This window comes from Stenella coeruleoalba (genome assembly GCF_951394435.1).
Source record: "Stenella coeruleoalba genome assembly, chromosome: 8".
Taxonomy (NCBI): Eukaryota; Metazoa; Chordata; class Mammalia; order Artiodactyla; family Delphinidae; genus Stenella; species Stenella coeruleoalba.
In genome coordinates this window covers 29,936,860-29,951,543 of record NC_137154.1, presented here as the reverse complement: position 1 = coordinate 29,951,543, position 14,684 = coordinate 29,936,860, and the positions used below count along the sequence as shown (strand labels likewise).

The window sequence follows — 14,684 nt, the reverse complement described above, 5'->3', positions numbered from 1 at the left end:
AATTCTCTTGTCTCTCTTCCCTAATTTATTTATGCCTCAAAAGTGTGCTGCTTCCTCTCTCTTTCCCAGTTTACACTTTTCATTCTCTCCTCCAAAACTCTCCTCCCAGAAGTGGCATTTGGAGATCCCTTTCCACGACCCTTGAGGGACTTGGCGGCTCTGGGGCCTCTGTTCTTTGCTGACACCCCAAGGAAGACACATACTCATCCAGGAAGTTCATTTTTCTTGTTTTGACTATTTCTTAATGAGGCACTCTCTTGGAGAATGTCTGGAAAACAAAATTCCTACTTGTTACATTAATAAATACCATTTTTGAGGGCCTCCAACATGCCAGCCCTGTGCTAAGTCCTTCTAGTTTGTTATTGCATTTTATCTTCACAACTATCCTTCTAGAAATGTATTTCTCATCACAGATGAGAAATTTTAGGCTCACAGAGATTGAATAACCATGCCTAAGGTCATACAGCTAATAAGTAGCAGAGTCAGACCTTGTGTTTCTTAAAGCGTGTTCTGCAGAACACGGTGATCAGAATTAACTAGGGTGCTGGATACAAATGCAGATTCTTTGTCCCATCCTAGATCAAGTTATTACGGGGAGTGGTCCTGAGGAATCTTAATGAATATTGAAATGTAGGAACCGATTATATACTTTCTTGCCTTATTGACTGCAGCTTTCCCCTCCTCCACATCTCCCCTCCCCAGTCAGCTCTCTGTCAGATCCAGCACCTGCCAGGCATCTAAGTAGCTCTTTCTTGCAGGTGCAGCCCAGGCCTTTTACTCTCCTGCCCTTTCCCCACAGAACAAGGACTAACAGCATGCACTTGCTTCCTGCTGGGCCTGGATGGGTATTTTCCATTTGCAAAACATTCTCTCTCCTCCCTAACCTCCCTGAGGTCTGTGAGTAGGGTGTCCAGTCTACTCAAAATCAGAAAACAAACAAGGCTCCCCGTTGGAAAGATCCAGGGAGGGAGGGACTTCGGCTGTCTGGGGCTACTGAATGGAGGAATCCAGGCCCCAATCCAGCTCTCTGGAGCAGATGACAAATGGCCTGGAAGGAAGGCTGCTGGGCTTTCTAGAAGGGCTTGGATGGGAGTGAGCAATCCTGGTTCTAGTCCTTGCTCTTGTCATTGATTTCCCACAAGTCACTGGCCTCTCTGAGCTCCATCTGTATGATAAGTGGTTAAACAACAGCTCCAAGGATACTGCTCCCTTCCAAGTACCTGTGCTTCTAGAAAAGCAGGATCTCAGGCCATCTGGAAGGCATCTCAGAGAAGCTGTGATTAGGACACTGGGACACATTTTGTCATCCTGGCCAGTTTCATTCTCTTCTCTGACATCAAACTGCAGCATGATTAGCACTTCTGCTTAAGCAGGGCTGAAGCTGGATGCGGTCAACGGTGAAGAATTAACTCAGACATTCATGAAACGAAGTTTACTAAGTGCCTCCTATTTGCCAGCTATGGTACTAGAAACTTATGATAAAGCAGAGATGACACTTGTGGAGTATTTATGGTATGCCTACCACTGAGCGTTTCCCATGCATTGCTTCATTTAATCTTTACAACAATCCTACAAGTAGGTAAGATTATTATCCCATATTACAGGTAAAGAAGTTAACACTCAGAGAAGGCGGCCTAGGGTTTGAATCCAGGCAGTCTGACCTCAGAACTCCTGCTCTTTGGCATCACACTACATAGTTCGCTCTGGTCCAAGGCATCAGCTACCAGGAGGGATGTCTTTTCCAAGGTCTCTGGCTGGGCACCTGGTACTCCTGCCTCTTTCCCATATAGACATCTACATCTGATTGCTGCCCACTTGCTTCCATCTCCACCCTACCTCCTAGCTGAATCCTCTCCCAGGCCTGTAGACCATAGTCCAGACCCTCACCTCTTCCCTCTAGAGGAGGGTCACAGCACGCTCACCAGCTTTCTGGCACCCACCCTGCTCCGTCCAGTGTGCTCTACCAGATTCATCCTCCACCAGCTCCATGGCAACTAGATCAGCTCGGGAGCAGCCCTACCACCACCTCTGCGGCTCCCATAGCTCAGGTTACACCAAGTGCAAACCTGATATTCCAGATCCACCGCACCCTGGACCCTGAGTACCCACCTCGGCCTGGCCTCACTCTTCGCACACCCCTGAAGAGACAGCGAATCTACTGCCGGCTTGATGTGCCTTATGCAATCTGGGTCTCACAATAATCCTGCTATTGTTCTCATTTTACAGAAGCAGAGATAGAGGTTAGACTTTCCCGATATCAGGCATCTGGTAAACAGTTGGAATTTGAACACAACTCTTGTGGTCCAAATTCCATGCCCTGCAGCAGCATTTTCCTAACTTCATTTTTTTTTTCTATTTTCATGATTTTGTTTTTGCCATATCCTCATACATTGAATTTATGATTTAATTTTTTTTTCAAATAACCCCTTTTCTTTTCCACTTTAATACATCTTGCCCCATCCTAAACCAAAAATCTAAAATTATCATAGGTTTGATGTACTCGTTACTTTTTCTAGTATATGTTCAAATAAATGTTTCATACATTTATCTGCGTGCCCCTGCTGCCCTTAACTTTCTTCACTGTTCTCCACAGATGTGATTCTAATGACAGGGATGATGGCAAGCAGCCTGGGGTGTTGGAAAGACCCTGAACCTGACAGTGCAGCCACAAAGCTGTCTGACTTTGGGCGAGGTGACTCCCAGACACCACTGTAAGATGAGGTCACTGGACCAAAGTGATCTCTAGGGTCTCTTTCAACTCTGCCACCTTGAGCCTGGCTCCAGAGCACGCAGTGACAACCAGGTGGCTGGAAAATGCCCTCATTTTCCAGGGCTGCTTGGGAATTTGGTGTATCACACATGCCCAGCACTCTGCACGAGGCCTGGCACAGGGCAGGTGCAGGGGGAGTGCGAACTGACTCTCCTGCTGGTGCTGCTGCGAGATTCCTTCCTCTTTTCCTACCGCTGCATCCTAACCCCCCTCAGCTTCCAGGAACAGGGAGGGAAAAGAAACCAGAGAGGAGAGGCTGGTGCAGCTGCACCCAGGGAGGGAGGGCTGTAAAATAATCGCAGGGCAGCCGGCAGGTATTGCTTTGCGACAATTGCTCTGGAAGGTTGTGTCAAAGTGAGAGGCTGAGTCGCAATCGTGAAACATTAGCACGTTGACACACGTGGCCCCGGCAGAGCAGGGCTCTCTGATTACAAGAGGGCATGACCTCCGCCCTGGCCCCTCAAAGCCGGGCAACCGAGAGGATCCTCCAGCCACCAGGTCTAGGGGCTCACCTATGTGGGGAGGCCCCACTGCCCTGGAGGAAGTCTAAACCCCCCGCTTACCTAATGACCCGTGGCCCTGGAGAGACTTCTGGTGGACCTCCCTGCTGGGCAGACATCAGAGCTCCTGTCAGATGCTGGGTGGGTGGTCTGTCGATGGTGAGGCAGCTGAAAGCCTTGTCTGGACCTCCTCTTCTCTTCCTGGGGCTTGCAGTCAAGCTGCCTATAGTTCTGCCTCCAAAAGGCTGTGTGACTTTGTAAGGTTACTTAGTCTCTCTGAGCCTCAATTTCCTTGTCTGTAAACGAGGATAAAGATATCAAGCTGTCAAGTTAATATGACAAATCATGCTACATGACAAATCAAATATTGTGCGTAAGGGCCCCAGGGCAAAATCTCTAGATAAGACCAGGGGAGAGCAAAAGATTCTCAGGATAGCGGGGGCAACAGAGGCAGTGTTTGGTTTCCTTCTCTGTAAAGATAGCTGGGTCGGTATCTCAGGTTCATTGTTGATGCCTACAGCTTTTAAGGAGTCTGTAGAATGAACTTCTCAGAATGACCTTTTAACAAGGGCTGTGTTTGCAGACAGGAGGCCCTGCCCTCTTGGATGTGTATGGAGAGTCAAAGGCTGATAAACACAGGTTAGGAACTTGTGTGCTATCCCTGAAGCAGCCCTGTGACAGATGTGGGGATGTTCAGAGCTTAGGGAGCAGCATGGGTAAGTTGCCCCAGTACCACCTTTTTAATGCCACTAATGCATTGATGTTCACATGTCTCCTACCTAAGGCCTTGTTTTCACAAAACTTCTTCGCCATGAAGTCCCCACTGACAGCCACCAGTGATCCTCAGGGTATTCACACTCTTGTGTAGTCTCCTCCTACACTGAACCAGAGATGATCTGTATGGCTAATGAATTGTTGCAGAGGTATAAGGTGTGACTTCCAAATCTAGGTTATAAAAAGCATCATGGCTTCCCCCTTGGTCTCTTGGATCACTTGCTCTTGAGGAAGTCAGTTACCATATTGTAAGAACACTCAAGCAGCCCCGGAGAGGCCTATACAGAGAGGAACTAAGGTTTTCTCTCAACAGTCAGCACTAAGATGCCAGCTCTGTGAGTGAGCCATCTTGGAAGTGAATCCTCTAGCCCTAGTCAAGCCTCCAGATGACTGTAGCCCACATACTGGCTGCAACTTCATAACAGCTCTTGAGCCAGCACTGCCCACCCACCCAAGCCACTCCTGAATCCCTACCCACAGAAACTGTGAGACTATAACCTTAATAAATAGTTATTGTAGTTTTAAACCACTAAGTTTAGGGATAATCTTTATACAGCAATAAAAAACTAATATAGAGCATCTCTAGAAAACTCCATACCTATGCTCCCATGCTAGTGGAAAGCATTCGACATTGAGGGGGCTGCATTTAGAATCAGACAGGCAGCTGAAAAGAGGTGTTACAAACATTTAATCCTGTTTTGCCAAACCCCTGGCTCACAGATCTGTATCACAATCTCTCTGGAGACTTGTGAAAATACAAATTCTTGTGTCCTACCTGGGAAATTTGGATTCATGAGGTCTGGTGTCCACAGATCTATATTTTACTTAATGCTATATGTTCCCCAGTAGTTTTTGATAAACAGACATTTTAGATCTAGACCGATGTCCTCATTTTAGAGACTAGGCAGAGCTGAGATGGGAAATGGCCCATCAAAGCCACAAAGCCAGGCAGGGACAGAGGAAAGAATAGAGCTCAAGGTCCTAGAATTGAGGCTTGAGGCTCTTGCCCCAAATCCACAGATTTATCAGTGGAATTCAGATGTCAAAACAGGAAGGCAGCTAGGGAGAATTCACCTCAGGTGTGGAGACACAGCGCCGCCAGTTTCCTCCAAGGAAGTGTTGGGTGAGTCAGGGCAGGCAGTTGGACAGGCTCTACCGCCTCTGTGGCTCGGCTAATCACACCCATCTCTGCACAAACGCCAGGGAATAGCACTGTAACGAGTCCGCTGTGCTTTTAAAGTTGCACTGAACCCAGCATTTGAGTGAACATGGCCGCTGGGTTTAGGATGGACTTCCAGCTGCCAGCCCCAGCCAACCGCCACAGGAACAATCGGGATCGCTGCGTACGTGTGCGCATGCGATTGTGTGCGTCGGAAATAATGGGCACGTGAGTGCAAAGGTCTACGTGTGGGCCCCGATACATCGTGTGTGCACGTAAAATACATGAACACACACGTCTGTTTGTGTGTTCTGTGCTGCCATCACATCCTGTACTCCAGCGAACACGCATGATTTGCAGACGCAGGAAATGTCTTTGATGTAATGCATGATTCTTGTCCATTCTTGGCGCTACGCATGGTGATTTACAAAGCCAACATCCCATATTTGATCCGAGTGAGACCTGCCGCGGAGCCATCAACCCTTTGGCTTTGTAAATATTTTCAGGGCTCCAGTCACAATGGGCACTGAGAGCTCTGTGAAGATCAAAGGCATCCCCTCTGCCGTGGTATTTGTAAGAGGAAGGGATGCAGCCAAGTAGGTGTGAGGGTGTTTGTAGAAACATTATTTGAGAAGGGCTGGCGGCCAGAGGATCACCTACCAAGACTACCCCCCCACCCCAGCTTCCCCCGCATCACTCTCACCCCGCAGTTTAGGGCTTCGGCTCCTCTCCCTGTGGGCCAATTTCCAGCTGAAGCAGGGAGGGGCGATTTTAAGGAGCTCGATGCAGTGTTTGGCAACTTAGCTACTCCTCAGTCTCAGGCTTTAGTGTCCTCCTAGTTCTAACAACTAATTGCTGGTGATTCCAGCAACTGCTCCTCTCTCGTTCTTCCTGAGGCTTTTGATGTATATGCTTCTGTGAGAGTTATTCATCATGTTGTATTACAGAAATTTGTTAATGTGCCTGACTCTCCTGCCTCCTAGTCCTGGAGCTCTTTAGGGTCAGGAACTCTAGCTTGTCTACTGCTGTATCCTCAGGCCTTAGCCCAGTACCTGGAACCCAGGTGATGGCCAGATTCTGAGTTAGGGCCTTGGTGCTGTAACCAATCCTTTCCTTGAACCCTAGAGCCTTAATACCAAGATTCCCGTCTTATGGCCTCACTCTAGACCCTTGCTGGAGTGACTTGTCTGCGACCCCAGGTTTTCCTGCCGGGCACCAGGCAGTGTCCTCCATGACTTCCACCAGTTCTTGCAGAAGCTGAACCACTGCCCCGGCCTCCCAGCTTATGCTGGATGGCAAACACGGATAACTTAAATTGAGTGCCAAGGAGGCTTTGCAGATGCAAGGGGCCTGGGGCACTCAGACTGCTGCCTGGCTGAGCCCACCACTCTTGAGATGCCTGCACGATGTCTCAGTGTCAGATTGCTACTTCCTAGTGCTTCAGGAGCCTATGGAGTGGCAAGGTCCTGTCCTGATAAAGGATCATCATAACGATGATTATCGTTTGAATGATAAAGCTGTTGGGTATCTAGTACCAAGTGTTTTATGTACTTTAATTCTCACCGAGAAGGTTCTTTCATCCTCCACTTTACAGATAAAGAATCTGAAGCTCTGAGGGCTTAAGTAACTTGCTTGAGATGACACAGCCTCTGAAGTCAAGACCAAGGGAAGTGGCACAATGGGGTTGAGGGGATATAGGTTATGGGCTTGGTCACTAATCTGCTGATTCACCCAGGACAACACACTCTTGGAGCCTTACCTGAAGAATAAGGAACACGAGAGCTACCTCCGTGGGTTATTATGACAATCCAATGAGCTGTGGCTACAAAGCATCTAGTTCAGAGTTTGACGCTTTGTAGGTACTTGCTCGATCAGAGTTTGTTCCCATCTCTCCTCTTCTTGGCCTCTTCTAGTTCTATCTTGAATTCAGGGACCCTGACAAAGAGGCAGCACACTGATGTAATTTCTGATCAAAACTGTCAGAGCTAGACTTTCCTCTTGTCACCTATTTCGTCGTCTCTAATGGGACATGAGAAAGCTGGCATTCACCAGTCTTTAAAAAATTTCCCTCATGACAGTAAATGTCCCCCCACCCCCTTACTGTTACATCATTGTGAATGTGACAAGAGAGAGTCTTATTGAGAAGGAATTATCCTGAGCAAATGAATTCCACACAAATTCAAAGGCAAAGATTACAATGAGAACAGAGACATACATTATTAGGTAATTAAAGTGGAAATCAAACAAGGATTAGGAACCCTGAGTCTCAAATATTTAGTTGTCATAACTGCCTAATTAAAATGTTTTTTTAAGCACTCCTCCCCCCTCGCCATGAGTGCTAGAAGGGTTCTATTGCCCAGAAGACAATTGCAGCACTTATACTTATTATAACTTGAAGGCTGACCCCTGGCAAACCTTTACCCTGAAAGAAAAAGTATGCTGCCTCTTCATTCATGCCTTCATTTAGCAACTACAAAGTGAATGTCTTTTATTACACATTGTTTCATAGGCAGCCTTGGGGCCCACACCCTGGAGGTAAATGGGAGGGGGAGGCCTTCAGAGCCAAGCTGAACTGACTTGCATTACCCAAAAGGCTGCTCATAATTTGCCAAACCAAGAGGGAGCCAGGGCCAGTTGCCTGCACATGGAGCTGGGCCATGGCCAGAAGGTAGGTCAGACTGGAAGGAATAAGGAGAGCAGGAACTGAGATGAATCGCACAGCAGAGCAAGTCGCAAGAATGGACCAGGTAATGGACAGTGGGATTTAGTCTGTAAATACAGAGGTTCCCTAGGATACCTGTTGCTCATTCAGCATCTGTCTTGCTAGACTGAATGCCTTTTAAGGACAAGAAACATGGCTGTATCCCCAGTGCCTGGCAGACAGTAGGGGCTTTAAAAATGTGTTGTTTAGTTGAATTAAATTAAAATGACATTCCTTTGATGTAGACCCTGATGTACTTTAAGAGGAGAGAGGCTTTGGAAAAGTTAAGCTAAGATGGACACCTACTAAGCCTGGCCTATAGTAGCTGCTCATTAAGAATGTGTTGAGTGAAATGAATACATGAATGAATGAATGTCAAGGACTGTTCTACACACTAGAATAGAAAGATGATTAATGCATGACTCTTGCCCTTGAATAGCTTCTAGATGAATGAGGGACACGGATTTGTGAACAGTTAATGAGAACACTACCTAATCTGAGATGAGTCACACCATTTATCAAGCACAAGAGCTGGCATTTCATTTTCATTAATCTAGAGCTGCTGCCAGGATCATTTTTGTGGATCTAGAGACTTTATCTCCTCAACTTGAGTGTGAACTTTTTGAGATCAGAGACCTGTATAGTAGAAGGCTATCACTGGATGAAGGCCTGAATGAAAAGGCAATGTAACTTCCCTTCAGTGTAAGCATTTGCCTGAGATTGTTTTCATATTGTGACAAGTGCTGGGACTGTCTCCCGGAGTAAATCCTAGGCATTGCCTACAAGTTTTCCTCCTTGCTTAACAAGTACTTTTTCCTCTGACATTCTAGGTATCTCTAAAAATTGGGTTGGAGTGCTCTTAATAAATATCTGCAAACACTATGACAGATACTAACGAGAGAAGGACAGAGGCATATGACTTGACCTCTGCTCTCAAAGGCTCATCCTCTAGTTGAAGGGATGAAGCCTCGATCCACCAAAAAGATCACGGTAGCAGCACCCAAGCAGAGAAAATGAGATGCTAGGTCTCATTGTTGATAAATAGTAACCAGCCTATTCTCTCCCCCCGCACCAAGCTTTTGCCAGATCCACCATTCCAGTTCTTTAGTACCATTGCCCTGCTAAATGAGTTGGTTAGGCTAGGAACATTGATTTATTAGACTGGACCTAAGTTTCCATCACTCTGGGTTAAAAATAAAAAGTATTGAGGGCCTAGGGCTGTCACAAATCACCCCAGGGCAGAATAGGTGACAAGCCACATGAGATGTGTAGGTAACTGATGAGATGTCAGAGGTGGGTCAGGGAACAATTCACTTGAGAGGTGGTATTTGAACTGTGCCTTGAAGGATGTATTCTCTATGGGGAAAAGTGAGGAACTACACTATGATTTGACATGTGTACCTTATCTTAGTTCATCCTCCCAAGAGTCTAATCAGGTAAGTCCTGCTAATATCCGCCTTTGCATTTGAGGAAACTGAGTTCAGTGGGGTTGAGTTCCCTGCCTACATGACATCCAGAACCAAAGTGGTCAAGCCAGGCCCAGAACCTGCTTGTGGAACTTTGAAAGCCACTCTCCTGCCCTGCAGAGTTCTATGCCGGGGGGCTGGGTTTGATAGAATTGGAAAGTAAACTTTAATTCATTGAAATCAATAAGCTAGAGCATTTATAAAAGTAGAATTGGAGCCCTTTTCTAATTTCCTAGCCCTTTCATTGGCTTTCATTTGACTGAGTCGTGTAGTTATTTTTGCCTTCACTTTGAAAGTGAAATCTCTGCAGGTTGGGGAAGCAATAATATGACTGACAACTCCCGTTGCATTCAAAGTCCAGGTCAGCTATTTCCAATGTCTGACTTCTGAAAGAAAACAATCTTCTTTGAGGAGAGATTAAGAAACTGTGGCAGGAAAATGGGGGAACTGGGAGGAAGGGGCCCCAGGAAAATCATAGGATAAATATTACTTTGATTTTCAACATTCACATCAACCAGACACAGAGAATTCCGGTATTAGAGTTCCTGCAAAAACTGGGAGTGGGGGGGTCACTGGTATTTTCTTAAGAGGAGCTCAAATGATAAATAGAAAGAATTGCTCCAAGTATCCTCAAAAGAAGGACTTAGAGGAGAAATAGAAAGAAATAAATAGAAAGAAAACTCAAAAGAAGGAGCCATGATATTTTTCAGTGTAGATACAGAGATGCTTAATAATTTACTTCATTGCAGGATCCAACATAACACCTGAAAGCTTCAATAAATAAGAATAAGGCGTTCCCTTAAAAAATGTATTGGTTGACAATTTATTTACTCCTGTATATGTACCTTATGGTATGTGACATGTTGCCCTTCCTCTCTTCGAGGAAAAGTGTTCTATAGGAGGCTTTAATTAGTGCTGGCAGCTAAGGCCAGAAACTCTATCCTTTTCATACTTAATTTCTCTTGTTCTGCATAGTGTCCTAGGTCTATCTTTCTTTCTTTTCATCTATGTTTTCTTTTCTTTTTTTATCTCCTCTCTCTCTTTATGTTTCTATCTCTCACTTTTTTCAGTTACCTCTTTTCTTTCCTTCCTCTTTCTCTCTTTTATCTGTTTCCGTCTCTCCTTTCTTTCCTCTTCCTTCCTCCACCTCTCCCCCCTCCCTTCCCTCCTTCTTTCTTTCTTCTTCTTTCTTTCATTTGTTCCTTCTCACTCATTCATTCACATCTCAATGAACTTCAAAAAATCTGACCCCAAGAGATCCCAACTGCATGGGGGAAAATATATAGGAAAACTATGCTACAGTATTATTAGTATTATAAATGATGTATGTAGGAGGTACATATATTAGGGTTAGGTAAAATTCTAGGCACATGAGTGATATATAAGTGAAAATTAATATAAACATTTTAGAAAGCAATTTGAAACTATATAGCCAAAGCTTTAAAAGTGGACATACAGGGCTTCCCTGGTGGCGCAGTGGTTGAGAGTCCGCCTGCCAATGCAGGGGACACGGGTTCGTGCCCCAGTCCCGGAAGATCCCACATGCCACGGAGCGGCTGGGCCCGTGAGCCATGGCCGCTGAGCCTGCGCGTCCGGAGCCTGTGCTCCGCAACGGGAGAGGCCACAACAGTGAGAGGCCTGTGTACCACAAAAAAAAAAAAAAAAAAAGTGGACATACACATTGACCCAATAATTCTACTTTGGGAAATCTATCCTAAATGATGGAGGAAAAAATAAATCCCTGAATATGGAAAAAGCTGTTTCCATAAGATATTTAACATTCAAAAGATGTTTATTATAACATTATTTATTACAAAAAGTAAACAAAAGTAATTCAAATTTGTTTTTAAAAAAAAACCCTAAGTTGTTTAAAAAATAATGCTGTATCTAATCAATTAGGTCAGTTCTACCTGAGGTAGGGATTGGAGGTGGATTCTAGAAATGCTTCCTGGAAGAGTTGACACGTAAGCAAAATTTTGGGTCAATAAACAAATAATTACTCCAGAAACAGCGTTAATAAATAATCTTGAGCAACTGCCCAGGGATCTGCAATATGTAGGTGTTTTAACATACTTGTATTTACTATTCTTTATTGAACACCTACTATGTGGCATTTTGCTAGATTTTCAATTTCTGCTTTGACATATCTAATCTTATTTAAGTCTCCCAAGAATTCTGAAAGGTTAGTATAAGAATCATTATTTTAAATGTCAGGAAAATGAAGCTCAGAGAAAAGAAACAACTTGCCCAAGGTCAAACAAATAAGCCATAGTCGTGGGACTGAAGCCTAGGTCTCCTTATTCACAGCCTGTGCTTGTTCCAGTGTCTTGGCTGACCTGATGGCGATTTCTATATTGGCACACAATGCAGTATGCAAAACTGATAAGCATCAAATACACCTGGAGGTGGAGAGGGTGGCCTTGTTCCTAGGCCATTGTGTTAGTTTTTTTCCCATTTGGAAAAAGGCTCCACACCATGCTTATTAAGTGAGCAGTGCTCGTCTTTGGAAAGCCCAAATTAAGACAGTAGTTATGAAATGTAGTTATTAAGTAGTTATTAGGACAGCAGTTTCCAGTCATGAAATCATGGCAACGGTTGCTTACTGTGGTTAGTCCAAAAGGCTGGTCAGGGCCGCAACGTACCGTACCCTTAATTGAATTAGATGTGTCAGCAGTTTGCACCACAAGTAGTCTCAGACGCCCAGAGGAAGGTCATGTTTAAAACACCATCCCTCCCTCCTGATGCCACTTGGCCTAGTCAGACACTGTCACCAAAGAGAAATGACTACAGTGATATATCTCGTGGTGGTTTCCAAAGCATGCCTACATATATTTGGATTCTGACAATAATTGTGTAAGGTAAGACCAAGCAAGCTTCAGTACCCTTGCTTGACAGATGAGGAAATTGATGTCTGGTAAATGCAAATGCTACGGCAGTGCTGTAAATTGATGCATTCATTTTGGAAAGTAATTTGAGCACACATATACAGCAACTTAAAACTATGCCTATTCTTTCACCCTAGAAATTCCACTTTGGAGAAACTGTCCTAAAGAGAGAACACAAAAATAAACAAAAAGCTGTGTGCCCAAAGACAATTATAACAATATTATTTGAAATAACTGTTAGGGAACTGTTGACCAAACCACAGCCTGGGCAAGGCCCACTTGCCTGGTGCTGCAGAAAACTAACCAGAAGAATTCGGGAGGGGCCAAAAGCAGGAGGAGACGACCAGCCTCCCAGAATCCTTCTTGCTGGAATTCATCTTGGTTGAGAGATGCATACGCCACCAGGAAGGACACTGAATCAGACCAAATATGGGCCAAGCAAGATAACTGGCCAGAGACAACCTGGAAACTAACCCCATGACCATAAAACCTGAGGCTGTGAGTCACGTGGCAGAGCAGTTCTCCTGGGCTCCCTTACCCTGCTGCTCTCCGCCCAGGCCTCCCTTCCCAATAAAGTCTCCTGCTTTGTCAGCACGTGTGTCTCCTCAGACAATTCATTTCTGAGTGTTAGACAAGAGCCCGCTCTCAGGCCCTGGAAGGGGCTCCCCCTTCCTGCAACATGACAGCAACTGGAAACCACCAACATGTCAAAGCCTTCAGGAGGAAATCAGATCATGAGAGTGGAGCCCCCATGAATGAGATTAGTGCCCTTATAAAAGAGATCCCAGAGAACTCTTCAGACCTCTTTCTGCCACGTTAGGACACAATGGGAAGTCAGCAGTCTGCAACCTGAAAGAACCTGACCATGCTGGTACCCTGATCTTGGACTTCCAGCCTCTAGAACCATGAGAAATAGATTTCTGTGGTTTACAAACCACCTAGTCGATGGTATAGTTGTTACAGTAGCTTGAACTGACTAGGACAATATCTCTATAAGACAGACCTATTATTACAGCTGAAGCTGAGGCATAGTAACTTCCCTCGGTCTCAGTTCGTAAGTGGCAGGGCTGGGCTGCAAACCCAGACATTCTGGTTTCCGAGCCCACACTCACGCACACTGCTCTGCTGGCCTCTCTCTGACAGCTGAGAACCACAGAGTGCTTACTAGGTTTCCAGTTCTTACCTAGATCATCTCATTTCATTCTCCCATTAGCACTATGAGGAATATACTACAATTATTCCTACTTTTACAGATAAAGAAGCTGGTGTCTGAAGAAATTAAGTTCTTTGCTTAAGGTCCCACAACCCTGATGCAGGCAGGCTGACTCCAGGGTCCTTGCATTTGATGACTACAATAAACTACCTGCTTCTTCTTGGTATTCATTTCTATCTTCCCTAAACTTTCTGCAATGAAGATGCTTTTTATTGTGATTTCAATTAAATTTCAATTAAATGTTCATCCTGCTGCCTCTTCTTGTAAGTAGAGTTTTATTGGAATTTACATGTAAATGTAAAATTCATTTACATATTATCGATGGCTGCTTATGCTACAACAGCAGAGTTGAGAAACTGAGAGACAGACCATATGACCCACAAACCCTAAAAAGTTCACTATCTGACCCTTTATAGAAAAAGCTTGCTGACTCTTGATTTTAATCCTCAGTGAGCTTGTAAGGGTAACAAGGGAACTAGAATGCCAGTCTTCCAACCGTCAATTTCTTGAAGGCAGTAGGTAGGAAGGGAAATGAGGAAGCGTGGCCTCTAAGTACATTTGTAGGTGTGATACAGTCATGCCTCAAATCTGCAGCTGGCCCCCTCTCTTTTCAGACTAGATCAGACTAGCAAAATCTAGAACAAATGGTATGACTAGCACATTGTTTTCTTCTCTAAACCATTCCATGAAAGCCTGGACAAGCATAAAAGGGGTAATGAGTGACTCTGGCGTCTTTTGTAAATTGCCAACATTAAAACCACTTTGAAAGACATGGGTGTGTCCACAAGATAAAAAATTTGTGCAGACAAGTGAGAACTGAAAGTTTTAAAGAACATTTCAGTCATTTCAGAAGTTTTCCATCTAAACAGAAACTCAATAAGTAGAAAGACTCACCTTTTAGAACTTTAGAGTCCTTCTGCCAGTGGGCCTCGGGGGCATTCCTGCTTGGGAGAGGAGTGGAGTAACACTTAGCACCCCCTGAAATTGAAACAAAGTGTTCAGGGGCTAAAGAATAGGCAAGACAACCTCAGGACAGTGAAGCGAAATTACAAGCACCTGAAAAACTGGAGCCAATCAGGATTTACGCTAGATCAGTCTCTGCCTCCTTAGGCGGAGGCTGTTCTTGTAAACACAGGAAGAAGTTTAAGGAGATCTAAAGAAGTGAGAAGAAAAACATCTTTTGCATACTTCTGTATGTTTTACCTACTGTGTTAGA

General features: G+C 44.8%; 1 long non-coding RNA gene across 1 annotated transcript in view; it reads right to left on the bottom strand.

Moving 5' to 3' along the window:
* LOC307190509 overlaps positions 1-14,684 on the bottom strand; it is a 26,864-nt gene extending 12,180 nt beyond the window's left edge. Inside the window, exons 1-3 of the long non-coding RNA XR_013829478.1 lie at positions 14,363-14,684; positions 6,963-7,138; positions 3,334-3,566 (exon numbers count right to left, since the gene is read on the bottom strand). This is a non-coding gene — a long non-coding RNA (uncharacterized lncRNA). The remainder of the gene's footprint in view (positions 1-3,333; positions 3,567-6,962; positions 7,139-14,362) is intronic.